Source organism: Leuciscus leuciscus (assembly GCF_965113295.1).
Source record: "Leuciscus leuciscus genome assembly, chromosome: 25".
Classification (NCBI taxonomy): Eukaryota; Metazoa; Chordata; class Actinopteri; order Cypriniformes; family Leuciscidae; genus Leuciscus; species Leuciscus leuciscus.
In genome coordinates, this window is record NC_138724.1 from 25,595,463 (window position 1) to 25,622,964 (window position 27,502).

Genomic DNA, 27,502 nt, shown 5'->3' on the forward strand with positions numbered 1-27,502 from the left:
TGCTTTAAGCATAAACCTACATTTTGTTTGCTTATGCTTTCGACTGAAAATATGATTTATGCTTAAGACAAGAAACTATATAAGAAATTATATTCTTTAAAAATATTACATATTATTTTGCTTCTCATCTAAATGGATATTATTGTAACAATGTTTATATATTTCTACTGGAAAACAAGACAGAAATTACAGATTTGATAACAATATTAACAATGATAATACAAATTTTAAGTTGATAATGATAATAATTTATTTATTTATTATTATTGTTATTCTTGTTTTATTTTTTTAAGCCGGGTGCACAATGGGTGCAGGACACTGTACAATTTGGGCCATAATTTGGCCGTTTGAGACAAATTTTGCAAATCCCTCTGATCCTAGGCCAAAATCTGTTGTCTTTGCAGAAGCGTTGCGCCTCCCGTCACATGATTGTTGAACGGCATGTGATAGTGATTTAGAGAAAATCTCTTAACACTAAAAAAAACCTCAGAATAAAAATGTGTCCAATATAATTTCTCAGTGATGAAGAGTTTAAATTACCAGCAAGCAACTAAACCCTGATCTAAATGCACATAGACACACACGGTTGAAAGTCACATGTTAAACTGGCTAGAGATGAATTATTGATTTGGCCAGAGGGACACACATGGTGAAATTGAATTACTGAACAAAATGCCGTCCCTGAATTTGATTCAAAATACAAATCCATTGCACAAGAGTTCAGAGGTCTTCAGACAGCAGGAGCGGTGTCGTTGTTCTAGCAGATAGCGCCATCTGCCGTCTGTGTTGGAAAATGGCATAGTACAAATTAAAAATAAAAATAAAAATCTATCATTAATACTCACCCTCATATTGTTCCAAACTCGTAAGACTTTCGTACATCTTTAAAACAGAAATGAAGACGTTTTTGATGAAATCTGAGAGATTTCATTCCGTCCCTCCATAGACAGACACTTAAAAAAGTTAATAAAGAGATCGTAAAATTAATCCATATAAATCGAACGGTTTAGTCCAAATTTTCTGAAGAGACACGATCGCTTTATATGATGAACATATTTATAATTAATATATAAATAATTTATTATAATTAATAAATTATATATACACTACCGTTCAAAAGTTTGGGATCAGTACGATTTTTTTATGTTTTTAAAAGAAGTATCTTCTGCTCACCAAGCCTGCATTTATTTGATCAAAAATACAGAAAAAAAGGAATATTGTGATATATTAGTACAATTTAAAATAAATGGTTTTCAATTTATTATACTTTAAATTATCATTTATTTCTGTGATGCAAAGCTGAATTTTCAGGATCATTACTCCAGTCTATCACATGATCCTTTAGAAATCATCCTAATATGATGATTCATTATCAAAGTTGGAAACAGTTCTGCTGCTTAATATTTTTTCATAACCTGTGATACTTTTTTTAGGATACTTTGATGAATAAAAAGTAAAAAAAAAAAAAAGCAAATTTTTTAAAAATAGAAATCTTTTGTAACAACAATATACCCTTACTGGTCAGTAATTTGGGGTCAGTAATTTTTTTTCTTTCTTTTTTTGAAATAAATCAATACTTTTATTCAGCAAGGATGTGTTAAATTGATAAAAAGTGATAGTAGCCTAAAGAAGATTTATATTATTAGAAAATATTTTTTTATTTTGAATAAATGCAGTTCTTTTTAACCTTTTATTCATCAAATATATTAGGCAGCAGAACTGTGTCCAACACTCATAATAAATCAGAATATTAGAATGATTTCTAAAGGATCATGTGATAGACTGGAGTAATGATCCTGAAAATTCAGCTTTGCATCACAGAAATAAATGATAATTTAAAGTATAATAAATTGAAAACCACTTATTTTAAATTGTAATAATATATCACAATATTACATTTTTTTCGGTATTTTTGATCAAATAAATGCAGGCTTGATGAGCAGAAGAAACTTCTTTCAAAAACATTAAAAATAGTAATGTTTCCAAACTTTTGGCCTGTACTATATATATATATATATATATATATATATATATATATATATATAATAACCATAATAATAAAAATAAAAAAAATCCACTAATACAGAGATATAACAACGGAAGTCAAGCGTGCGTGTTTCACTAGACGATTTGTATTAAATTCTGTCAGTAATTTTCTGCACTCGTCTAGCGCGAGTCAAATTATATACAGTTAGTTAAAGATGTTTTTAAACTAATACTTAAATGAAAATGATATGATAGCCTACTTTTGAGACGTGAGGATCTATATTATAACGTGAAAAATAATGACAGAATTTATGTTTTGACGATTCGTCGTTCGAGATCGAGCGGCTGTTGCTATCGTCATCGTTACCTGCTCACGTGATTCCTGTTCGTGAATCGTGTCGTGAAGCTGAAGCGTAGGCTATATATTCTTATAATTAAAAAGAATAAATATTTAAGGACCCTTTCTATGAGCTCATTTTGTACAAAATGGTTTAAAAAATAACCACATTTATTTGTAGTAACTAAACGCAACTCGATAACTCCAATAACTCATGATGGAGTGACTAGTGTACTATTCCTTCTGTTTACAACTATACCGTTTCATAGTATACTAAAACTATGTCCACAAGGAGACGCTATTGTTTAACAAGTACTACAGTAAATAACAATAAATTATTATCTTTCACCATGGTTCCTTGCCAGTTTGATGAAAAGTCTCTGTTGTGGTGCCATATTCCTCCTTCCTGAGGCCACAAATCAGAGTTATGGAGGTCAGTACCAATAAACCACAGCTGAGATGTGTATTGCATGATATGTGCAAATAATTAAAGAGGAAATCATTTATATATAGGATTTATGGCTGAATATGCTGTAAACATCTGACTTCTAATTGGCTGCTAGTGAAACTCTAAAGGTAATATCATCTTCTACCTCATATTTTCACACATCTCCAAAACTAACAGCTGGACACAATAAGCAAAATCTCCTGTCTTTCTTTCGACTGTTTTTCCTCAGTATCGTGTTTCATGAAGCACACACCGGTCATGTGGAACCTGTTTGGATGTATTAGCAGATCTGAGAAACAGAAAGCCAGAAATATTAACGTTATTAAATTATCCAAGCGCTTCATGACAGGACCTCACCTGTGCCAGAAATACGAAAAATCCTCTGAATTCTTTGAGGGTAAAACTTTCAAACCTGCACAGATTCAGAGAGGAAAACCTAACATTGATCCATTTCAAAACAAAGGAAGCACTAATGACTACTCGGCCATTTTGACCTCTTGGCAAAGGATCATATCTGAGAAAATGATCAATATTTCTGTAGTTATTTCAGCCATTACATGTTGACAATAGATTTTGTCTGATAGATGACTGATGCATAAAGTTTTATTGTTCGAAAGACAATTCAGTGTGAATTTTGAAAATTATTAGATTTCATGTGGAAAATGCATCCAGTCATCTTTCTTCCTCCCCCTCTTCCCTTGTTCCCTTGATGAACATACCTTTACTGATCAGAGGAAAGGAGAGTTTATCTGATTTGTAGAGGAGTCTTTCATTATGATGTCACTGCACTGGAATGTGCCGCAGTTGATGAATAACGAGTGGAATTCCAGCCGGCAAAGTGCTAGTTATCCCAGCGTGGAGGAGTTTTCTTTTCTTTAGGGATTGCATCATGATATAAGCACGAAATCTGTCCAGCATCACACAACGCCTCGCATTGCCTTAACCGAAGGTCACAGCAAAACCGAAAGAAAACTTTGTCAAATGCCACTGCGAAGTTTTATACACATTTGGCCAGTGTTGAAAATGAATCACACCTACTTTTCTTATTTTTGCATAAATCAACACCAGAACAACTAATGATGATTTATTAGAACAATATGTACAAAGTCAGTCAAGCCTTGTGTTGTTTCTGGCTGTGTGTAGATCCTGCCACTCTGCAGATTTAAAGGCACAGTATGCAAGTTTCACAGAGGCCATTTATACAAAACAATAACAAAGGCGTACCTTGATGACGCCGTGAATGAACGTGGAATCATGGGAGTTGTCGTCTTCACCTCTACAGCAGATGGAAAGCAATCTGAAGGGACTCAGGCATGAAATAATGTTCATAGATGAGCTAAAATATTAAAGTTGGGAGCAGAACGAGGCCAATGGAGCGAATGCTAATGAGAGAGATCTGCTCGACACACCGGTCTCGAGTCCCACGGAGGAGCTCCGGAAGGATATAAGAAGGAATGATGACAGTGAAAGGAGAGAGAGGACTATTATTATGCTTATACGCCGCAGTCGGCCGCTGCTGCTCCTTTCGTTTTGTTGTTTATGTTTATTTTACAATTAACGTTACGTTTAGCGTTTGCTGGTTCCCGCCTGCTTCTTACCTGAACTTTAACTTTGTTACATTTACGTTTGATCACTTAAAGTCCCCCTGTGGTGAAAATCAAGCTTTTAATGTTGTTTATATGTCTATGTGGTTCTTTTAATGTGCTTTAAGACAAAACATGTACAAATGTATAAGTCGACACCATTGTTGAGTATTTTCTCCTTAAAACTGCAGTGAACCAAAGACAGTCTCAAAAACACGGGTTTGAAATCGCTGGTGTTTCTGACGTCACAAACTACCTTGTAACCAATCAGGTCAACGAGTGGGTCTCTGAGCTGGTGTGAGTGAGGGGAGGTGGGGCTAATTTGCATATTCATAGAACCGCGTGTACTAAATGAGGCAAAGGTGTAGAGTTACATTCAAGTTATTTTAATGAAGATTTTATTTATTTTTTACAAGGAAAAAACGTTTAAATATGCAACTTTGGTGATCAAAGATGAGTTTTTAGGGATACAATTATTGACTACAGGGGAACTTTAAATTCACATTATTTAAAGGTATAGCGGAGGATTTTCCCGAATTTTAGAAAAGAACCGCCCTCTCCACTTTTTGAAAAAATGCACATGCGCAACACTCTACCTGCTCCCGAGAGGGAACGCCTATTAAACGCTAGAATCGCTAATCATAGCTTACATTAACTTTTACTAGCAGTGATTTTAAATGGATTTCTCCAAATAGCATGCCAAACTTTACCTGTCGAGTAGAAACTTCGAGACTGAGGCATCAGTGGGAAGCCCAACCTGTGCTTTTAGCGCACGCCAGCGTGTGAAATATTCTCCCAAAAACACTGGTCTTGTTTCTTTCTTCAGAGGCCTTTCTCTTCTTGTCATACAATTCGTAGACACTTTTTCTCTTGCGACCCTCAGACATTTTGAAAAAACCCGGTGAGAACGGCGAGCTTCAATGAATGGCTGAAACCATAGCTCACCACACATATACACCTGAAAGTGCGCATGCGCAGAAAGGACGAGCACGTACAACGGCCTTACGTAAACATATCACCAGAATGACTGACAATTAGGAGGACCAATAGTCTTGATGATCCACCCGGAAAAAGAAAATCCTCCACTATACCTTTAATTTCATTCTAATAATGAGACGAATCACTACGACTGTTTTTGGCGCAAAAAAATGTTGGTTGTTTTGTGGCGCAAAACACATAAAATAATTGAAAAATATGTTATATGACCGTTTAAAAATGACAATCTCAAATCCAAAACACAATCCCACAGGAGTAACCTGAGATTAAGCATCTTACTCCAGGGCACAATGATGTTCTTTTCTCGCTCCTGGGGATCAAACCAGCAAACCTTTCAGTCCTGAGCTTTTTTTTAAAGGAGTGCGTTTAGGGGAAAAATACGTAATAAACAAGTATAGAAATAGAGTTGTTGAATGATTGCGGGCGACTGCTGCTCGTCTTTATCTCTGAACTCAAAGTGGCAGTTCGGTGCGAGCATGAAATATTTAACCTGTTAAGTGGAGCTCAGTGGAATGGCTCTTATCCGAAACGAAGCCTGGAGAGTCCTGCAGGATAACCACACGTATACACGGCTCCATCTCTCGTATGCATTAAGACACAATAAGGATCTAAAATTAATCATGATGGGAGAGTTTTCAGACTTTTAGGGCAAGTATGCCGCCTTTACAAAAAGTACCATGTTGTTTTGGACTTGGTATTCTTATATGGTTTTGCCACCTGATGTAAAGCCAGCAACAACAAAAAACTCACGGGATGTTTCATTTGTGTTTGTTGCTGTGCTCTAAGCTTAACAACAAACATCAGCATCCCAGGAACCCCAGAGGTCAAACAAATCTGCCTGTAGAGGTGAAAGGTCACAGATTTTGCAGTTACAAATGCTTCAGAGTAATGGACAGACGGATGGTAAACTGAACGTTACAGTCAATAGCCTCTCTCTCTCTCTCTCTCTCTCTGCATTCCTCTGGTGTTAGGTAAGAACCTCTCTTGCCAACCCAAGTAAAATGATGCATTCAAATTTCCATGATTCAACTTCCTCATCCTGGTCATTGAGTCCATATACGGCTAATTTCCATTTTCCTGATGAAATCCGGCTCTGCTTGTTATAATTGGTGCCCAATGTGTTCGGATTCATATCGCACGGGTAAATAACTGCACTTCTGCTATAATTGTGGAATTTGTGGTGTTCTGATGTGTTTGTTTGAGTGATATGAAAGTTTATGTTGGTTGATTTGGGCAGAATACTCTTAGAAACCAGAGCAACATTGTGTTTCTTATTATTTCAGAGAATTATATGTTCTCTAACTTGACTGGGTTTTGTTTTGGGTGTGTTTTATTTAAAGTGGTCATATTTGAAGTCCTCTTATAATCTTAAGTCGTTTCATGCAAACAAAACAGTCGTGATATACATTAACATGGCTTTTTTTCCTCTGACCCTACATGAAATCAAAATGAATCCTATGTAGATTTGTGGTACACTATCGTTCAAAAATGTGTGGAAACCGTGATACATTAATTTTTTTTCAAGATTCTTTGGTGAACAGACGGTATAAACGTTTTTTTTTGTGTGTTGTTGTTGTTTTTACTTTTGATCAATTTAATGCATCCTGAATAAAAATATTAATTTCTTAAAAAAAAAAAAAAAGTCTTACTGGCCCCCAAACTTTTTAAACGGTAGTATAAGTACATGTTCCTGCTCTAATTTTTCAGAAATCATTGGTGTATGATGGAAGCTTGTTTCCGCCACAGAATAAAAAATAGATTAGGTAATTGCGACTTTTTATCTCACAATTCTGGCTCTTTTTTTTTGTTTTTTTTTTTGTTTATATCACGCAATTTGACTTTATAACTTGTTATAACTTAAACTTAATAAATTGAGATATAAACTCGCAATTCGGGAAAAAAAAGTCAGTAATTTTTCCCTCAGAATTGGACTTTATAACTCGCAATTGCCAGTTTACATGTCACAATTCTAAGAAAAAAAGTCAGAATTGCAAGATAAAAAGTCACGATTATCTTTTAAATTGTTTTATTCTGTGGCGGAAACAAGCTTCTATAATGCATGTTATTCCAAAAATAAATAAATAAATACTTAAATAATCGTTTGAATCAAAAGAGAACACTGAGAGTGTTTTGGAAAGATAAAAAGATTAGAAATTAATTATTTTCAATGAGAGTTAGCAATTTGAGGAGTCATGAGCAACATCCACACTGTAAAAAAAAAAGTTTTTCTTCTATCAAATCAACTTATATATAACATATACAATATTTTGAGTTTCTGTTGATTAAGTCAATCTCCTTCATTGTATTAACTCAACTTTTTAATTTCAATGTACTCAAAATTCTAAGTCAACCAGTATACTTACTTTTTTTTAAGTTAAACCAACAATATATTTTTAAACCGTACAGCAGTTTAATCACTGTCAGGTTGAGTAAACATCCCCTTTAAATTTCCCAGTTCACCAGACCAGATGCTTTTCTCTTTATATTTCTTTTTTTAGTTCTACTTTAAATCGCATCTTTTGTTAAGATGTTCTTGTCACACCAGACTGGAGAGACGCTCCATCAACACACCAGAGAGAATCAGCTGGTATTTCCTGCTGATTAAAAAAGATAAATCTGATTTGCAGTTCTCATTTGTCCAATGGGATGTCCGTCATCCGAGTCACGCCTCCAAAACAGGAAACAAAGTGCGACACGATTACGTCAAACTTGCTCAAAGTTCTCACAACTCTCCGGAGAAGCGTGTTGAGATTTATGAGCTGCATAACCATTTACACACACATACACACCAACCTTCAGTAACCTCTCCTCTCCTCTTTTTCTCACTCCCTCTTTCTTTCCTCAATTCACTGGAAGTTCTTTCATATTTAATGAGATTAGTTCCACCCACTGCTTGTGCTGCAGCGGAGAGCAACACAAAGAGAGACAGAGAAACAGAGACCACATGATGAACAACTAAAAGAGAGCGAGAGAGAGAGAAAGTTTCATTCTCATGAGTCAGTCATTAGTGTATGACGGTCAAACCTGACCCCAGATCAGACCTCCCGCCCAATCTGCTGCTTCAGACCCATAGATGGTGCTATTTGAGAGCCGAGGTCATGTGTACGTTTGTGTGTGTGGACTTTCTATGAACTCTGAAAGGAGTTTCATGAGAAAATCATTTTTATTAGTGGTACTTCCTTTACTAGTGAGTTTTGCACTGGAAGGCACCCCTAAAATCTTCTTCGAATATTTTTATTTTTATTCTTATTTATCTTGATTGGTTTGAAAAACCTGAAAACCCAATTCTTAAGCTTGCCACACCGGAGATCATGTGATCAAAACCCTCGGCATGTGTTTGTTTTTAACAGATGGGATTTCAGTGCTGTGACGAACGATCGAGTTGCATCAGATATTGCAGCCAATTATATAGTTTCATTGTGTTTTCGTTGCAATTTCACACACACTGAATAGTTTGGAAACTCAGAGCGGGGGGTTATCTAAACATGCCGGGACTAGAGGAGAGAGTTGTTTAGGGCTGGGGAGATTTTCAGGTGGGCCTGTGGTTCATCACTGACAGCTCGTAGACGTAATCCAGATGACAGCGGGAAGAGCGCGCGAGAGACAGAGAGATATAAACAGAGATGGCGTGTGTTATGGTTTCACATCTCTGATTGATGATCTTCAGCGCAGTGACCCCTCGTGTCGATCGGGAGAGCGGGAAGCTTTAACGTCTCCTGAAGTCAGGTGATATTACCTCACATGCGCACATTAGCAGTGGTGTCAAATATGTAATTAGTTACTGTTTTTTAGAGATATCAGCAACTTTTACTCTCTACTTGACTTCATTTTTAAATAAGTATATGTACTCTGATACGTTTGTGATGAGTAATGTACTTACTCGTTACATTTTGCATGGCAACTAATTTTTCTGCAGCACTACAAAAGAAGTGATATCGCCATCTACAGGGCATTGAAGGTATTATCTCTTGTGCGTTTTGCCCTTGCTCACCCAAACTTGTCAACAAGGCTACTTAAAGGAACCGTATGTAAGAAATGTATTTCAATTAATCATAAAATGGCCCTGATATGTCACTAGACATTAAGAAATCATGTTCATTTCAAATACTTATATCACTGACAACAGTAGTCCGGCCAGGATATTGTAATTTAAAAGTGAAGTTGCAGCCCTCAACTGATGTTGATGTTGTCATGTTGTATTTTGGCCTGAAGCGCCACCCTCCACCTATCTACCAATCACGAAGTCAGTAGTGTTTCGGCATCCGGGTTGCCAGCTCTGCTCTAGTTACCACAGCTGCAGCTACAAACGTGTCGGATAAAAAATGCCAGCCTATCTGGCAACATCGAGTCAGGGGGAGGGGGAGGGGATACACCGCTCTACAGTAATTTGAAAGTGATTGCAGTACCAGTTTTGGCCACAATCTTACATATGGTTCCTTTAAAGCCAGTATACATTGTACGTTTTAGGGCTGTCCCAGACAAAGATTACCAATCGTGGTGATTTCTTTGGTTGAGGCTCCTAAACGGTGGTTCTACATCAGACAGTGAGAGAAGTTCAAAGATGGCCGTTGTCACGGCCTTCAGACGAAAGAGCCTAATTTTCTGACAGTCATAAATTTATATAAATGTGTTTGCTGCTACAACCTACGTATACTGACTAGCCAATAAAAAATGCAACATGAAATGACGTATTGATCAACGCGACATGCCTCTAAAACTTTAAACTACTTCCCTCAAGCTCCATTTGCAAAATCCCTAGCGATGATCGCGTCCATATTCTCCTCTTTCGCTTCCTCCTCTTTTTTTCAGCACACATAAAAGCCACAATCCCAAAGTGTGAATCCTCTTGCTCTATTTGTTTACCACTAGCGCATGCTGATGACGTTTCATTCTTCTATACTAACTTGCGTCGTAGCCGACGATTCAATAGGTGTCTTTATCGTACAGTCTACATACATGTTATACACAAGTTTATCAGACACATAATTTTATTCATGTGCCCTCATAATCTTTTAATCAAAATAACCTCTCCTGCCTCTTCTCTGATGACGTGTTTACTGGCGCGGGGGCGGGGCAACCTGTCACTCACATGAGATCCACCTATAGCATCCAATCAATTCCAGACAGACAAAATAAAGTCCCGCCCTACATTTGTTCTTGTTTGAGAAGCCGTTTCACTCGGACATAACTCACAATAGGGAAGAAAAGACTCGTAACTATATCGTAAAGTGCGATTAATCTTGCTCTATGTGTTTACCACTAGCGCATACTGATGACGTTTCATTCTTCTATACTAACTTGCGTCGTAGCCTACGATTCAATAGGTGTCTTTATCGTACAGTCTGTAACAGGCATAAGATACTGTTGTAGGACTAGTGCATCTTTGAGCCTACATTCAGTACAAGTAAAATACTTAAGTACTGTTCAAATCAGATACTTTAGGGCCTGGTTTCACAGACAGGGTTTAGATTAAGCCAGGATTAAACCTTAGTTCAATTAGGATATTTAAGTAGCTTTTATAAACATGCCTTGAGACAAAACAATGGCACTGACATATTTAAAGATATGCCAGTGCAAACAGCTCAAACATGCATTTTAGTCTGAGACTTACGCCTTTTCTGTGAAACCGGGGGAATCAATTTTACTCGAGTGCGATTGTAATTGATAACTTTTTTTTCGCTGCAATATATCTGTACTTTTACTCTATTTTTTCAGGTACTCTTTACGCCTCTGCACATTAGTGAGGGGAGAGAGTGAGTATTTCCATTTCTCAGAGTTTATAAATAGTTAACGGCAGCTCGCGATTGGAAGAGGGCGTACTACACTTGGATATCTTATCTTAAAGAGACTCTTCAAAGCACCAAAAAGGAAACACAGCCGGTGAAACGGAGACTGTAATCTGAGGATGTTAGCAGTACTGTAAGTTTGTATTTATATAAGGCAAAAGATGAATCAGTTCTTCCCGAAATCAAGCTCAAACTAACTTGATCAACAATCCCGCCCCTCCAGCGCCAGGAACCATGTAGTCTAGCAGCATATCTGGTCTACTTTCAAAGATTCAGCAGCGTAAACCTCACAAACTTTGACAAATCCAGTGACTTTGCTTCTTCAGAAGTGTTTGTTGGGAGCTTGTAAACATGCCTTTGCTTCCTGTGCTTGCTGACTCAGTGATGTTGAGTAGAAGCCAGCTAATCTGGCTAGTGCTCTGTGACAGATTCATGCTTTTTTTTGAGAAAGCTCTTGATGTGTTTTATGCTTGAATGCTATGCTTTTATGCCTGGAACTGCGTGACTTTTTAACCTCTAGGAGGAGGTGAAGCGATCATCTCACATAGACGTGAAGAGAAGGTTAAAGGCCATAATTCTGCTTTCCATCACACTTCTACATCCACATTATATGTGCACACAATATTTCAATCTGGATTTATGACTATATTAGTTTTTAGAAGTCGGAATATAACCTTGAGAAAAAAGCAGAATAGTGTGGTCAAGGATATCTCGTTTACTTCCTACTAACTGCAAACTCTTTCATGCATTTGGAAATACCCTAAAAACGCTGATAAGATTTGAGACCAGAGCATGTCTGGAATATTTATAGATTAAATGACACAATTCCAGCGACTATTTCTTCATTGTACGTACATGTGTAAGAATGTTAGCTGGTGGAAAACATGATCTAGGGCTGTTTGACTCTAAATGTATCCTGAGATGTTGGGATTCCCACGCTGTGTTGTGTGTGTGTGTGTGTGTGTGTGTGTGTGTGTGTGTGTGTGTGTGTGTGTGTGTGTGTGTGTGTGTGTGTGGATCAGTTCACCGTAAACATGGATAACGGGTCACAGAGGAAGGTGGGACACTTGTGGGTGGAACCCCAGTAGCGCCTCCTGTCCCAGCTCTGTGGGTTCAGCCTCACTGGGGACGCGTGGAGGTTGTGGAGGTGTCAGCCATGTGGTCATGTGGTCATGGGAAAGCTGGAGCCGGAGCAGAGATGAATCTGACATTGGAGTTCCAGCAGGGAACTGACCTCAGAACAGGGCTTCTGCACAGAGAAAGATTATACATTTCTTAAACAATTTTCAATTATTTTGTTTCACTTATTTTTGAAACTTATTTTTACTATTATAATTTTTCACTGCACTGTTTTCAGTTTAGTTTAGCAATGCTTGGAAACAAGTCTTAAACTTATAAAGAGCTAATTTATTTTATTTTATTTTATTTTATTTTATTTTATTTTATTTTATTTTATTTTATTTTATTTTATTTTATTTTATTTTATTTTAGTTTAGTTTAGTTTAGTTTAGTTTAGTACTGCATTAGCAATGCAAATTCAAGTTTTACAATGCACTAGTTTAGTTTAGTTTAGTTTAGTTTAGTTTGGTACTACTTTGGCTATGCAAATTCAAGTTTTACAGTGCACTACTGTTGTTTAGTTAGTTTAGTTTAGTTTAGTTTAGTTTAGTTTAGTTAGTTTAGTGTAGTTAGTTTAGTTTAGTTAGTTAAGTTAGTTTAGTTTAGTTAGTTTAGAGTAGTTAGTTTAGTTAGTTAAGTTAGTTTAGTTTAGTTAGTTAAGTTAGTTTAGTTTAGTTTAGTCAGTTTAGTTTAGTTAGTTAGTTTAGTTTAGTTTAGTTAGTTGTTTAGTTTAGTTAGTTTAGTTTAGTTTAGTTAGTTAGTTAGTTAGTTAGTTAGTTAGTTAGTTTAGTTTAGTTAGTTTAGTTTGGTTTAGTTTAGTTTAGCACTGCTTTGGCATTACAAATTCTAAATTTAAACAACTAGTTTAGTTTAGTTTAGTTTAGTTTAGTTTAGCAATTCTTGGTAATACAATTTCTAAATTTTATGCACAACTATTTTTTAGTTTAGTTTAGCACTGCTTTAGCAATACAAATGCATGATTTACAATGCATTACTGTTTAGTTTAGTTAATTAAGAGAGAAGGAGAGACAAAGACAGAGAAAAGGGAAAGAATGGAATTTCCCACGTTTTTTTTTCTCTCCCCAAAGTTCTCAGAAAACTATATTTAGGAGCATTGGCGATGCTCTCAGTGACTCTGTGAGGAAGAAGGTCATTTTCCTGCTATATTTTTCTTCTCAAGAGACCCCCTCGGCTCCCTCCATATTTCTCCCCTGCTGCGAAAGTCCTGTTAATCGTTTTCTCTCCGTGTTTGTTGGGAACATGTTGCCCTTGACCCCCTGGTTGGACCCCCACTCTCTCCGTCTGACGTCATGTGGGAGCTACAGCTCAAACACACTCCCTCTCTCTCTCCACCAGGTGTGATCCTGATCAATCATTGCCCTATTCATCCCTCAGATTCAATCCGCTGGTCATGTGACCTCTTTTGTTCTGCACATGCACTCGGTCAAACTTCACGCCACAGTATTTCTCTCTTTCTGCTCTGGTCTGCGGCCAAGTCCCTCGTTCCTTCCAGTGGATTGTCCTCCTCCACAAAGCAAGGGAGGGACGGTTGGGGGAGGTGGAGAAATGGAGGCAGGAAAAAGAGAGAAAGAGAGGAGAGCCCAACAGAATGTAAACACCTCTAGTCTAGGACAGGCTGTTCTTAATGTTCAAAATAAGTGATTTATAAAGCTTAAGACGTAGAGCAGCACCAGATCTCTCTGAGCTCATGCGATCGATCAGAAAACCACGTCTCTGTCATTCTTTCATCACAAACTCACTGTATTTACTGTATCACTCACTGGCAGGGGCCTTGTGTTGGGCTATCATAACACAAATGACCGTCTGTAATATATTCAAACTGTGCACCTATTACACAAATTGCGGTAATCTCTAGGAGATACAGAAAAAAACTGGATAAAAAAAAGAAAAGAAATATTATAAATAATTTTTATTTTTACATTTCATTATTTTCATATTTTATTTAACTTGATACTGCTGTTCGATACTTCAAGCACCATTTGCTTAATTAGTATCTTTGTTCTATTGTTTTTAATTTCTTTTATTGCTTGTACTTTGATGTTTTGGTGATTATTTAAATTATTTAATGACTACTTGAGTAAATTACTTGAAACTCTTCACTTAATTGAGAATTACTTGATGGCTAAACACCATTGTTTTGATATAATTAGTTGTTTATTTGAATGTTCATTTTAATATTTAATTTGATCCTATAAAAATACTATAATGGAATTAAAATGTTAATATAACATTTAACTTTAAAATAAAAGTGGAAATGTTTGAAAATTAGAGAAGTGTTTTAACACTGTAAAATGATGTAATCATATTTAAAACCAGTACAGTGTAATGATTTATTAATAACTGTGTACTTGATTAAATTACTTGAAACAATCTTTACTTAGTTGAGAATTAGGCTTGTTTTAGTGTAATATATATTTTTATTAATATTTAACCTTTTAAAGAAATGTATTATTATTTAAATATTTTACATTATTTGAATAAATATTATTAAAAATATTAATATTGAACTATTATAAAATTGCATGAATCACTTTTTTTTTTTTCTAAAAATATTGAGATATAGACAAATATAAGTAGTTTGAGATTGCAGGAAGACTGACTCAACACTCATTTTGACACAGAGGTCATTTGTAAACATTTTTGTGCCATGACTTTTAAACTTTTAAAAATATCATATTCCGGCTTCCCCGTGTGTGTGTACATGTGAGTTTAGCACAGATCATCTCTCCTGATTAATCGGCTCTGCATCTGGAAATACCCAGAAAAACTCTGATAAGATATGAGACCAGAACATGACCGTAACGTGAACAGATCCAAGAGCTAATTACAAAATCACTGGAGTAATTTTGTGTGATTATTGGCATTATGTTGTCTTGAGCATTATCAAACACAAACACAAGGCCTGCGATCTTTCCCGTTCTGAGAGATTTCAAAGTGTTTCTGTTTGGTGGAAATGAGGGCGGCAACAGCGCAGAGGACAGAGGGGGCGCAGAGAGAGCGTTTTAGCACTGCGGTGAGGCTAACGTGATCGGACGTTTTCATTGAGGCGAGAAAGAAAGAGAGAGAGAAGGAGGGAAGAGAAAGGAGACATGCGGGGGATGTCGAGGGACCTTTGGGACGCTCTTTCTGCTTTTAGGTGAAACCGCAGCTCTGCTTGTACCTGCAGCACCTCCTCTCTGAAGAAAAGAGAAAGAGAACACCAAAATGCAGAAAATAACAATGGAAAGACATGTTTAAAACATGAATTTCCATGCTGGTCCAAGCTGGTTTATGCAAATTAGTGCTGGTCATATAGTGAAGCTGGCTGATAGAGTTGCTGTTAAGAACAGAAACATACTCTACGCAAGTACATGCACTTGAAAAACACTGTAAATTATTGATTGCTACATGCTATTGTTTTATCTGTTGTTATTTATACTAATATGTATGGAATCTTGTTTCCGCCACAGAATAAAACATTTTAAAAGATAATTGCGACTTTTTATCTCATAATTGCGAGTTTACATTTTGGAATTCTGACTTTATTTCTCAGAATTGCGAGATATAAAGTCAGAATTGCGTGAAATAAAGTCGCAATTGCGTGTTATAAAGTCGCAATTGCGTGTTATAAAGTCAGAATTGCGAGATATAAAGTCAGAATTGCGTGAAATAAAGTCGCAATTGCATGTTATAAAGTCAGAATTGCGAGATATAAAGTCAGAATTGTGTGAAATAAAGTCGCAATTACGTGTTATAAAGTCAGAATTGCGAGATATAAAGTCAGAATTGCGTGAAATAAAGTCGCAATTGCGTGTTATAAAGTCAGAATTGCGTGAAATAAAGTTGCAATTGCGTGAGATAAAGTCAGAATTGCGTGAAATAAAGTCGCAATTGCGTGAGATAAAGTCAGAATTGCGTGAAATAAAGTTGCAATTGCGTGTTATAAAGTCAGAATTGCGAGATATAAAGTCAGAATTGTGTGAAAAAGTCGCAATTGCGTGTTATAAAGTCAGACTTGCGAGATATAAAGTCAGAATTGCGTGAAATAAAGTTGCAATTGCTTGTTATAAAGTCAGAATTGCGAGATATAAAGTCAGAATTGTGTGAAATAAAGTCGCAATTACGTGTTATAAAGTCAGAACTGCGAGATATAAAGTCAGAATTGCGTGAAATAAAGTCGCAATTGCGTGTTATAAAGTCAGAATTGCGTGAAATAAAGTCGCAATTGCGTGAGATAAAGTCAGAATTGCGTGAAATAAAGTCGCAATTGCGTGAGATAAAGTCAGAATTGCGTGAAATAAAGTCGCAATTGCGTGTTATAAAGTCAGAATTGCGAGATATAAAGTCAGAATTGTGTGAAATAAAGTCGCAATTGCGTGTTATAAAGTCAGAATTGCGAGATATAAAGTCAGAATTGCGTGAAATAAAGTCGCAATTGCGTGTTATAAAGTCAGAATTGCGTGAAATAAAGTCGCAATTGCGTGAGATAAAGTCAGAATTGCGTGAAATAAAGTCGCAATTGCGTGAGATAAAGTCAGAATTGCGTGAAATAAAGTCGCAATTGCGTGTTATAAAGTCAGAATTGCGAGATATAAAGTCAGAATTGCGTGAAATAAAGTCGCAATTGCGTGAGATAAAGTCAGAATTGCGTGAAATAAAGTCGCAATTGCGAGATATAAAGTCAGAATTGCGTGAAATAAAGTCGCAATTGCGAGATATAAAGTCAGAATTGCGTGAAATAAAGTCGCAATTGCGTCTTAAAAAAAGTCAGAATTGCGTGAGATAAAAGTCAGAATTGCGAAATATAAAGTCGCAATTGCGTGTTATAAAGTCAGAATTGTGAGATATAAAGTCAGAATTGTGAGATATAAAGTCCAATTCTAAGGGAAAAAATACGGATTTTTACATTTTTTTATTTTTTTACCTCAGAATAGTTTATATCTCACAATTTTGACTTTATAACACGCAATTGCGACTTTATATCATGCAATTCTGACTTTATATCTCACAATTCTGACTTTATATCTGGCAATTGCGACTTTATTTCTCAGAATTGCGACTTTATATCTCGCAATTGCGACTTTATTTCTCAGAATTGCGACTTTATTTCTTGCAATTGCGACTTTATTTCTCACAATTCTGACTTTATATATCGCAATTGTGAGAAAAAAAGTACGAATTGTGAGATAAAAAGTCGCAATTATTATTATTTATTTAGTATTCAGTGGCGGAAACAAGCTTCCATAAATATGTATATTTTTAAATATTATTTTAAACTGTGTAATAACATTAGGTGCAAAATGACACCCTATACACTATGCACTTACTCGTATACTTATGCAGTATGTACTCATTCGTGTAGTGTGTGAATTTTATAAGGTTATTTTGTCATTCAACATCGGAGTCTAATGCCTCTCCCCCTCCGCTAAGTGTCCAACATCCCACATTTTTCCATTAATTTAGTGCATCGTCCGGGTATTTAAAGTACACTTTTTCTTTTTTGAATATTTAGTAAACACTATACTCGCACTATTTGTACTTAAAAACGTCCTACAATAGTGCATAAGTATGCAAATTGGGACGCACCTACTGTAAATAAAATGATTAAATCAAATAATTAATTGAACCAATAAAAAGAGTTATTTATAATTAAAATTACTTTTGGAAATAAAAATTTTATCATGGGAGGAAATAATGATTTATCATTAAAACAGCAAATATTGGAAATTTTGAGAAGACATGATGCTTTATTATTAAAATGAAATTTTAAAATAGTATTATTGGATTGCAGCTGTAGTTTTGTGAAAGTGAATATTATGTAATATTAATAAACAATAAATCCTGTGTTTTCATGAAATATTAAACAATAAATAGGTACATTTATTTATTGGTTTAATTATTTATTGACTTCATTATTTTGGCACATTTAATCATTGCTTTCATTAATTATTGATAGATTTAATTATTTCATTTTGAGTACTGTGGTCCATCGTACCTATAATCTAGTGCTGTCAAATCCGTTAATCGCGATTAATTATACTCAAACTTTTATGTTAAATGCGATTAATCGCGATTAATCATTTCTGACAGCACTACTCATGTTCGTGTTCCCCTCGAAACATTACGAGTGCAATATGTTCTGAAATCAAGCGTGCGTATAACTGTTTATGTCCATTCAGAGTATGTTCTCAGGCTTAAGAAGCCTTCATCTCACCAGCATCCCAAGCTGCGCGTACACCAAAGCACCACAACAGTGTCTTTTCTGCAGGGAAACTGGACATTTGGGGACGTTTACAATACTTCACAGCAGAGAAACACAACTGATACCTTCCACACATGCAGACTCTGTTCTTCACCATGAAGAACTCAAGAGCTGTCACTTTCAGGTAGCAGAGGCTAGATGATGTTAGCGGTGTGACATCATGTCCAGACACCTGACCTCCAGGGAGTCTGGCTGCGGTGAATCACCTGGAAGAGAGAGAGAGTGGGAGAGAGAGGTGTGACACACAGCCTGATCAATCAAAACAAGATTACTGAAAATACTAAGAAACGCATGATATATTGGTACCAATTTATCAGTTAACGGTGCTCATTTCCCCTATTTAGATCAAATGCTCACTTACAATTAATCTTTAAAAACACTAATGTTTTAATAACACTGTTAAATGGTATCTTTAGCCAATTTCTAAATTAATATCCATTTTTCATACTGTGCGTTATAATGTTGTGATGCCTAAATTCACTTTAGGTAGTATTTAAAACAACTGATTTTAGTTTTTAGTGTTGTATTAGATAGTATATTAAGATAATATTAAGATACAATTGCAATATTTATTATATAAATATTAATTATTAAATATATATTTTAATATTTAATATTTATTGGTTATCAGCCATGACATAAAAACATTTCTTGGCTTATTAGTATCGGCCAACATTTTGATTAAGATAATTAAAGAACAAAGTATTCTAGAATTTATAATTAATATTAATTACAGAACTATTACATTTTATTACATTTTTTAACACAACGGTTGGGTTTGTCCATATTTGACCCAAATATGGGTTGAAACAACCCAGAATTTTTTACCAGTAAGATAACACTCACACATCTGTACCAAAATACTGGTAAAAATCTGTGATGTCAATCATATCGGTAATTTACTGGAACATATTTACCGGTATTTCTGAAAAAGTCCTGTTTACACGTGATATCGTAACTCTAATGTACTAGTAAAGACTGTATGTTTGTAGAGTTGGTGGAGATTTGGTGTTGTCCTTAAATAGGAAAATCCATAAAGTGTCTTTCCTTCTTCTCCAAAACAATGGAGTCGTCCACTCTTTATGCTCAGGTGTATAATTCCCCAGCCGGGCTTCCCTGAGAACAATGACCTCACTTCCTGTCTTTCTTCTCTTCACAATTCCTGTTGGACAATGGGCCAGATTTTTCCACATGGCTGCTTCTTAAATCTAACATCAGGATCGTTTCCACTGGGAATGCCGTCCGGTGGCCCATGAATTCAAGCGAAGACCTTGAGTTAAGACCAGTTAGGAGGACCAAACTAGCCATGCCAACTTCATCTTTTACTTTACCGTTAGACCACAAGCGAGCAGAAACTTTTCTTTCCGAAGCCACTGCGCTGTGAATGATTTAGCGTCCCTGTGGCGGCGCTGCCGGGAACAGCAGGATTACACCAGCGCTGACTTTAGCGCTCATCATTTATGGAGGTTCAGGCTTGTCCCAGCTAGAGCTTCTCGGAGCTGGAGGGCATGAATAAGGCATGTTCAGCCGCTGCTCTGTGTGTGTACGGTAGGCCTCAGACGACGTGATGGAGTCCAGGGGGGAACAGGAGGGGTCGGTCGCAGGAAAACACACACTAGGCCAGACAGGAGGCATGTTGTGACTGGGAACAATGAGGTTTATTTAGCATGACAGCAACAGCAGGAGACGCAATGAACACGAGAGCTTCAAGCAGGTGTGTGTCCGGCTGCCTTCAGACCGCTGGACGGAAACATTATTATACTGGGGTTAAGCGTTTAGCATTTTTGTGATTTTTTTTTTTGGGACTTAATCAGGAAAGTGATCTTAAAGGGATAGTTCACCTACTGTAAACACTTTGTCATCATTTACTCACCCTCGTGTCATTTCCAACCTGTGTTTCTTCTGCAGAACACAAAATGAGAACGTTTTTATATCTTTTTAGCAACGAAGCTTCAAAACGGGACTCAAAAAGCAGCATAAAAGTATTATATCCCTATATTTCAATTATATTCAGATATATACTGTATGATAACTTTGTTTGAGAAACATTTAAGTTATTCATTGAAAATCTTGACATCTGGCTCTATTAGGGTTAACAAGAGAATAGCAATGTCCAATTTGTGAATGAATCATTCATTTGAATAATTGAATAAATAAATAAAAACGGTTCACAAAACCGGTCTGCATGATTTGTTCATGAATCAATGAGTCAACTCACTGATTCAATGATTCAGTCACAGCAGTTAAGATCTTACTGGAGGTGAATATTATAACTAATTTTGACTTCAGAATGTTAGTTTTTGTCCTGACTGAAAGCCTCGTTCTTAGTGATGGTAATTCATTCAATACATAAAATCATTTGGGTTTGGAACGAGATGAGGGTGAGTATTTTTTTTTTAGGGAGTCAGATTGGCATCTCTGGTGGTCCCAAGGAGATAACCATATTTTCAAGATTCAAATGTAAAGTTTTAGGAATCAGTCATTGGAAAACCCATATTGATTCATCACTAATCTGATTATATCCCCTTCGCTCTCTCCCTTCACATTTGTGTGCTGTAATTTGTGAGACGAGCATTTGATTACACATGATGAATTAAAAATTAAAAAGAGACGGCTTTCCTCTTTTCTCCATTCTCATGTATCTTTGATGTGCATTTCATTTCTTTTCTCTGGTTCGCTCTCAGACCGGCATAACACGAGCGCGAGGACGTTTTTAGCTCGGTTTGGGTAATGAACTGTAAGATTTGACTGTGTGGAAGGAAAGGCAGTGAGACGGAAGACGGTCCCTCTTGAGGGCTGCTAAAAGCCTGCTGTCGTAAAGCCTTTCTACCGCCACACCCCACCAGAGCAACGATCGCAGAATCCCGCACAGATGACATTGACAGAATTTCGTATATAAATGCAGTTTATATTTAGACTATTGTTACCGTCATGAATTTCTACGCTGGTTTGGTTCTGGTGAACGTCACTGTTGAAGCTTGTGGACCAAGTAACTAGCTTAAACAGAAACATTTCATTGGTCAAGCCAGGTTTAAGATAATGTCGGCACACCGGCTAGACCAGCGCCAAACAAGTACAAACCATTTTGGACCAGCATAAAAATTCAAGCTAATTGAGTTACTATAGCTAAACTGTTAGAGCAACAAAAACAACAACTAGCAATGCAAAGGCCATGGTTTCGATTCCCAGAGAATGCATATGCTTCATTTGTTGCTTGACAGGGTTTGTGTCATGACAACCTTTGGAGAGATTGGCATGCCAATGGATATGGCAATGTTGATGTATTTGGTCTTGGCGGAATAGATCTGTTACGCTGCTGCTGCAGACACATGAAATATACATGAATATACTGTACATACATGAAATGACCCCCGTATAGCAGATCTATACAGGTGGAGCTGGGGAAGGTGGAGGGTTTCTGAAAGCGCGGTGCAGTCTGATAACAGCAACACTACCGGTATTTGAATGTTTAGCTTGAGCTCATTGGCCGCTGATGCATCAGCAACCAATCAGCTGCGCTATGTAGATTATGATGATGTCACTTCCAAATGGGTTAAGGACCTACCAGCCTGCGCAATCTAGAATTTCATGCCAGAACTTGGTGTTCATGAAAAGCAAAGGCAAATCTGGGAATTTTTATAATGTAGACCTGGAAAAGTCATCAAAATGAATCAAATGTTTGGCTAAATAATTTCATGAGATATTCAAATTATTTAGTTTCATTGTCAATTAAAAAAAAAATATCCTTATCGTTAAAAACAAACGAACAAGAGTCGTGCAAATGCATTGGTCAAAATGTGTGAGAATCAGGGTTGTGCAAAATTCAGAATTGACAAGTTGGTGTTTGAATTGTATTGGCCACTTGTCAAAGGAGATTTGGTTTGGAATGACAGGAAGAGGAATTTCACTGAATTCAAAGGTATTCAACACAGGTGATGCATTCTGGGAAATTAAGTATAGTTCAGTTTTAAAATGGGTGATTTAAAATGCATTCTCAATTCTGTTCTGAATCACAACCCTGCTGGGAACCTTCCTTGAACTTACTGTTAGTTTGGGAATTGTACATGCTGGCCTTTTCAGCAGGGACATCCATCAAAGTTTCAGTTTGAAGTTTTAGTTTGGACCGGACTGAAAGTCCATGTCTGTGAACTTGCGCTGCTATATCAGGTGGACGCATCAGGGGGCCAGTGTCGCTCCGGCCCCGAGTCAACAATACGACTGACAGCCAGGCCTTTTACGGAATAGAAAACCCCCAGAAATGATCAGTAACACACACACACATAAATGGACTCACCACTGTATGGACATCCAGTCCTCGGCGTGTAACAATAGCTGGGACTGATATTTCTCTCCGTTCTTCATGCTTTGATATACATGAGCGCCTTTCCTCCCTAAAAGGACGGAGAGAATCTACAGAAACAGACCTTTAAAATCCTCAAGACTTTTAAGCTTCTTGACCACACAGGTTTACAAGACCCAGATCTTCCATCCCGATAACACTGGATTACGTAGTGAACTTCTACTTCCATCTTTTTTTCCCCCCCGTTTGTCCTTTTAAGTCTGGGTTTTCTGCTCTTTATATTAGTTTATATTAGTTTTGTCTCTCGCCCTCTGTCAGCGTGTTTTATCAGCTGTCAAAGGGCTGGAGAGCTCAACTGCTGATTTGTTGGAAAATAAACACTGACAGTTTAATTTATCTCAGCTGCTCTGGACTCCATAAAAGGCCTCGGTCTTCTCAAAGTCTTTTGTTTACATTTGCGCTCTTGGATGTTTGATATAAAAATACTCATTCTCATCTTAAACAATGGGAAAAATGAAGCCAATGGGTGTCGTAGATAATATTGAAGCTTTGCTAATCAGCAAATCTGTGCTTTTTTTACTCACATATCACGTATTTGGGTGAGGAATCACTCAGCGGACTGGTTTATTTAGTTGATGTGTGTCAACAGCTATGAACTTCTGTGTCTAGTTGTGCTGAAAAGAGAGATTTATGAGTGTTTTGGGAGGAAATGAGGAGAGAGATCTCATTTATGTTCCAGTAAAGCATCAACTTTGTCTTAGATGTTTCTGCCAATATCATAAAAATAGAAACAAATAAGCCAAGTGTTGAGATACAGCATATGCAGGATATAGACATATACATATACAACTCACATGATGGACGTACATTATACTTACATTGCTGGCATCTCAAGGAGACACATGTCCTGTACAGCAATGAGAATGGAGAGCAAAAGGAGACTCATATGTGTCTCCTCTAGAGCCAAGATAACAAAATCTGCGATCAAAAGTCAAATATTTGTCAAATATTATGAGCTCAAATATTTCTCATCAAATTCTAAGGCTGAGCTATATGCCATCCGCATTATTTTTATCACTCTGTACTATATATCAACAATTGTCTCATTTCATTTATATATTTATATGTATTTATTATATATATATTTAATATTTTAAATACTAATGCTGTAGTATAATAATAATAGTATTATAATGTAAATATTTGTAATGTATAATATAAAATGATATCAAAACTATTAAATTATATATTCTATATACTTATTATATATATATATATAATATAGCCTATACTTACATGCACATATTAATGCCTTATTCTGCATGACCTTATTCTACATCCCATAATCCTACTTAAACCTAATAACTACTTTACTAACTATTAATAAGCAGTAATTAGGAGTTTATTAAAGCAAAAGTCGTAGTTATTAGTTAGTTAATAGTGAGAATTGGACCCTAATCATATATATATATATATATATATATATTGTTCTAAATAAATATTAAGTACTAATACAAGTCATATTTAATATTATAATATAAATAATATACAAGATTTACTTATTCCTGCTGTTCTCAGAAACATCTGAGAGGTCATACCTACAGTAAATTACATATTGACTTGCATCAAGTAAATATTTTATTATTATTTATTATTATGAATCGACTTAATATTTTATCTATTGTATATTTAATCTCATTGCTCTAGAAAAAACAATAGAACTGACTTATATGTGATTTTACTTTGCTATAACTAGTTCCTAGTTCTCTCTCTCTCTCTCTCTCTCTCTCTCTCTCTCTCTCCCTCTCTCTCCCTCTCTCTCTCTCTCTCTCTCTCTCTCCTCTCTCTCTCTCCCTCTCTCTCTCTCTCTCTCCTCTCTCTCCCTCTCTCCTCTCCCTCTCTCTCTCTCTCTCTCCCTCTCTCCCTCTCTCCCTCTCTCTCTCTCTCTCTCTCTCTCTCCTCTCTCCCTCTCTCCCTCTCTCTCCCTCTCTCTCTCTCTCCTCTCTCTCCCTCTCTCTCTCTCTCTCCCTCTCTCTCTCTCCCCTCTCCCTCTCTCTCTCTCTCTCCCCTCTCCCTCTCTCCCTCTCCCTCTCTCCCTCTCTCTCCCTCTCTCTCTCTCTCTCTCTCTCTCTCTCTCTCTCTCTCTCTCTCTGTCTCTCTCTCTCCCTCTCTCTCTCTCTCTCTCTCTCTCTCTCTCTCTCTCTCCCTCTCTCTCTCTCTCCCTCTCTCCTCTCTCTCTCTCTCTCTCTCTCTCCCCCTCTCTCTCTCTCTCTCTCTCTCTCCCTCTCTCCTCTCTCTCTCTCTCTCTCTCTCTCTCTCTCTCTCTCTCTCTCTCTCTCAGGGAGACTCTTCACTGGAGCGGTCTCCCAGCAGCTCTTGGCAGCAGACGTTCAATGCAGAGAGCAAACAGGGAATTCACCTTAAAAGGAGCCAATCTTGAGTCTCTATAAACCCGAGAGAGCTGAGAGTGTATATACAACGGCATGAAACAGTTTACAGTCACTCCAGCACTTCTTAAATAGTTATTTACGTCTGTTTTTCTTGTGTGTGTGTGAGAGAGAGAGAGAGAGAGAGAGAGAGAGAGAGAGGGAGAGAAACTCTACATTTGCATGGCTTCACTTTCCTATAAGATACCTCTGTGTGTGTTTATTGTCTTTTATAATCTATTGTCTTTTTTACGGTCCGATGCACAGCTTACACAACAAAACACTCACTGTTGGGCCACCGGACAAGCATGTGATGAATAAAACTTTGAACTTTGAGAGTTACAGAAAATGGCTTACTGAGTGTTTGCGAATGACAGTGGTCTGGGTTCATTGGTTGAAGTTGTTCTCTGAGCATCACGGGAGACCAAAGCCCCTCAGATAAACACCTGAAAATCACAGGATTATTATGATTACACTTGAAAGTCAAACAGTGTCAAAAACATCTTAATCTAGCCTAATCTAGTTTCTTGTCTTGTGCCCAAAAACCCTATAAAACCATCAAGCCAGACCAGCCAGAAAACCAGATCAGGCTACATAACAAAATATAACAATAATAACAGAAAAATATATGTTTTTTAAATGACAAAAACAACCTGTTGAATGCAAATATTGTTTAATATTTTGTGTTGCCACAATTAAAATAACCACAATGACGTTATCCTCTCGATTCAATTTCCAGACAGACAAGGTGAATCATCCTGATAAATTTGGAAATGTGGTTTATACCAGGAACATATTTATGCCTTCTGAATCTCGACACCATCTTCAGACAGACACGAAACTGCAATAAGAGCTTTTGAATATTTTACACGCAGCTCTGCGGTACGTCAAACACAGCTGACAGCACCGAGAGATACAGCGCACATTAAAGTTGGTTTCAGTGACCCTCTGCTGATCTGAGATCAGCCGTCTGTAGTCCTACATGACAGATTCAGCTGAACTGAGTTAATATTTACTTTGAGAGATATTACGTTTTCATATTATGAGTTTTGTGACTGCATTTAGGGTAAGTTTACATGACAACGATGAACTAAAAACGGAAAAGTTTTTCACGTACAGATGACAACACTTACAAACGATCCCGTTCACACTGATCCGCAAAATGACAACTGCTGCCAGGCCAGCAGATGGCGATGTCAATTTCTAAAGAAACATACGGGACTATAGACTGAACACGTGATACTCATGCGCATGACATCACCGTTTTTGTAGTTTTACACAGAGACGATAATGTTACCGTTTTCAAAGCTAGCATTTTCGGGCCCCCAAAAAGTTTTCCATCTTAATTTGAAAACGGTGTCGTGTAAACGGCCTCTTAAAGGATTATTTGCCCAATAAACTTTTTGTTTTTGTTTTCAAGAACTGAAGGACAAGCTGATTTTATATAAATATAATGACAAAAAAAAAAACGCTTTTTATTTTTATACTTTTAGTAATTTCACTATTTTTCGGCATTTTATTAGTTAAAAAAAAAAAATTCTTGGGTTTATTATTTATTTTTATTTAGTTTAGTTTTAGCTTGATTTAATTCCAATTAATAATTGTAGCGCTTCATCTTAAACTTGTTTCATTTAGTTTAAGTTTTTCAACTAATACTTGCATTTTATTTTATTTCAGCTTGTATGTGTTTTTAATAGTTTTAGTTAGCAATAATAACCCTGTACCAAACTGGCATTTTTAGCAGATTTATTGTACGTTTTATAATGCGTTTTCATCACCAATAAATCTCCACTCGTACACTGAAAAAAAAAAGAAACAATATTCACTCAGAAATATAGTGAATTTCACAAACAATTACAAAGAAATAGCAAAGTAACGTGAAATGTAGAAAAACTGACAAGTATTTTCTTGTAAAAAATTCTCAGATATTTTTGGTTTTATTTATAACATCAAAAATATGTTTTACAGTGTATAACACGGATGTCAGCCAGTTTCCCCGCATTAATGCTGTAATCCTGCGACCGTGTAAATCTCAGAACATCTCGCCTGCCTGTGTCAAACAAACGTGTCAGGTTCTCTACTCTCCTCGTGCACTGGAGATCTGCACACTGTCATTCGGATCATAACAGAGGAACAGAGCTATACACAAACACGATTTACAGCGGAGAACACGAGTCCACGCTCTTTTCCTTTCGCTCATACGCTGTTCCTTAAGAAAACCAGAATCCCTGTTTGTTTATGAACTTTTACATCTTCTGA

The 27,502-nt window shown here is 36.6% G+C and overlaps 1 long non-coding RNA gene across 5 annotated transcripts in view; it reads right to left on the reverse strand.

Annotated features, from left to right (window-relative positions):
• Window positions 1-23,683, reverse strand: part of LOC309490832 — a 32,689-nt gene extending 9,006 nt beyond the window's left edge. For 2 of the 5 annotated variants that reach the window (XR_014202843.1, XR_014202846.1), the window contains exons 1-3: window positions 22,812-23,683; window positions 15,387-18,723; window positions 12,164-12,385 (exon numbers count right to left, since the gene is read on the reverse strand). This is a non-coding gene — a long non-coding RNA (uncharacterized lncRNA). Of the gene's footprint in view, window positions 1-12,163; window positions 12,386-15,386; window positions 18,724-22,561 lie in introns of all 5 variants that reach the window. The other 3 variants (XR_014202842.1, XR_014202844.1, XR_014202845.1) reach the window with 3 other exon arrangements.
• Window positions 23,684-27,502: the final 3,819 nt, after the last annotated feature.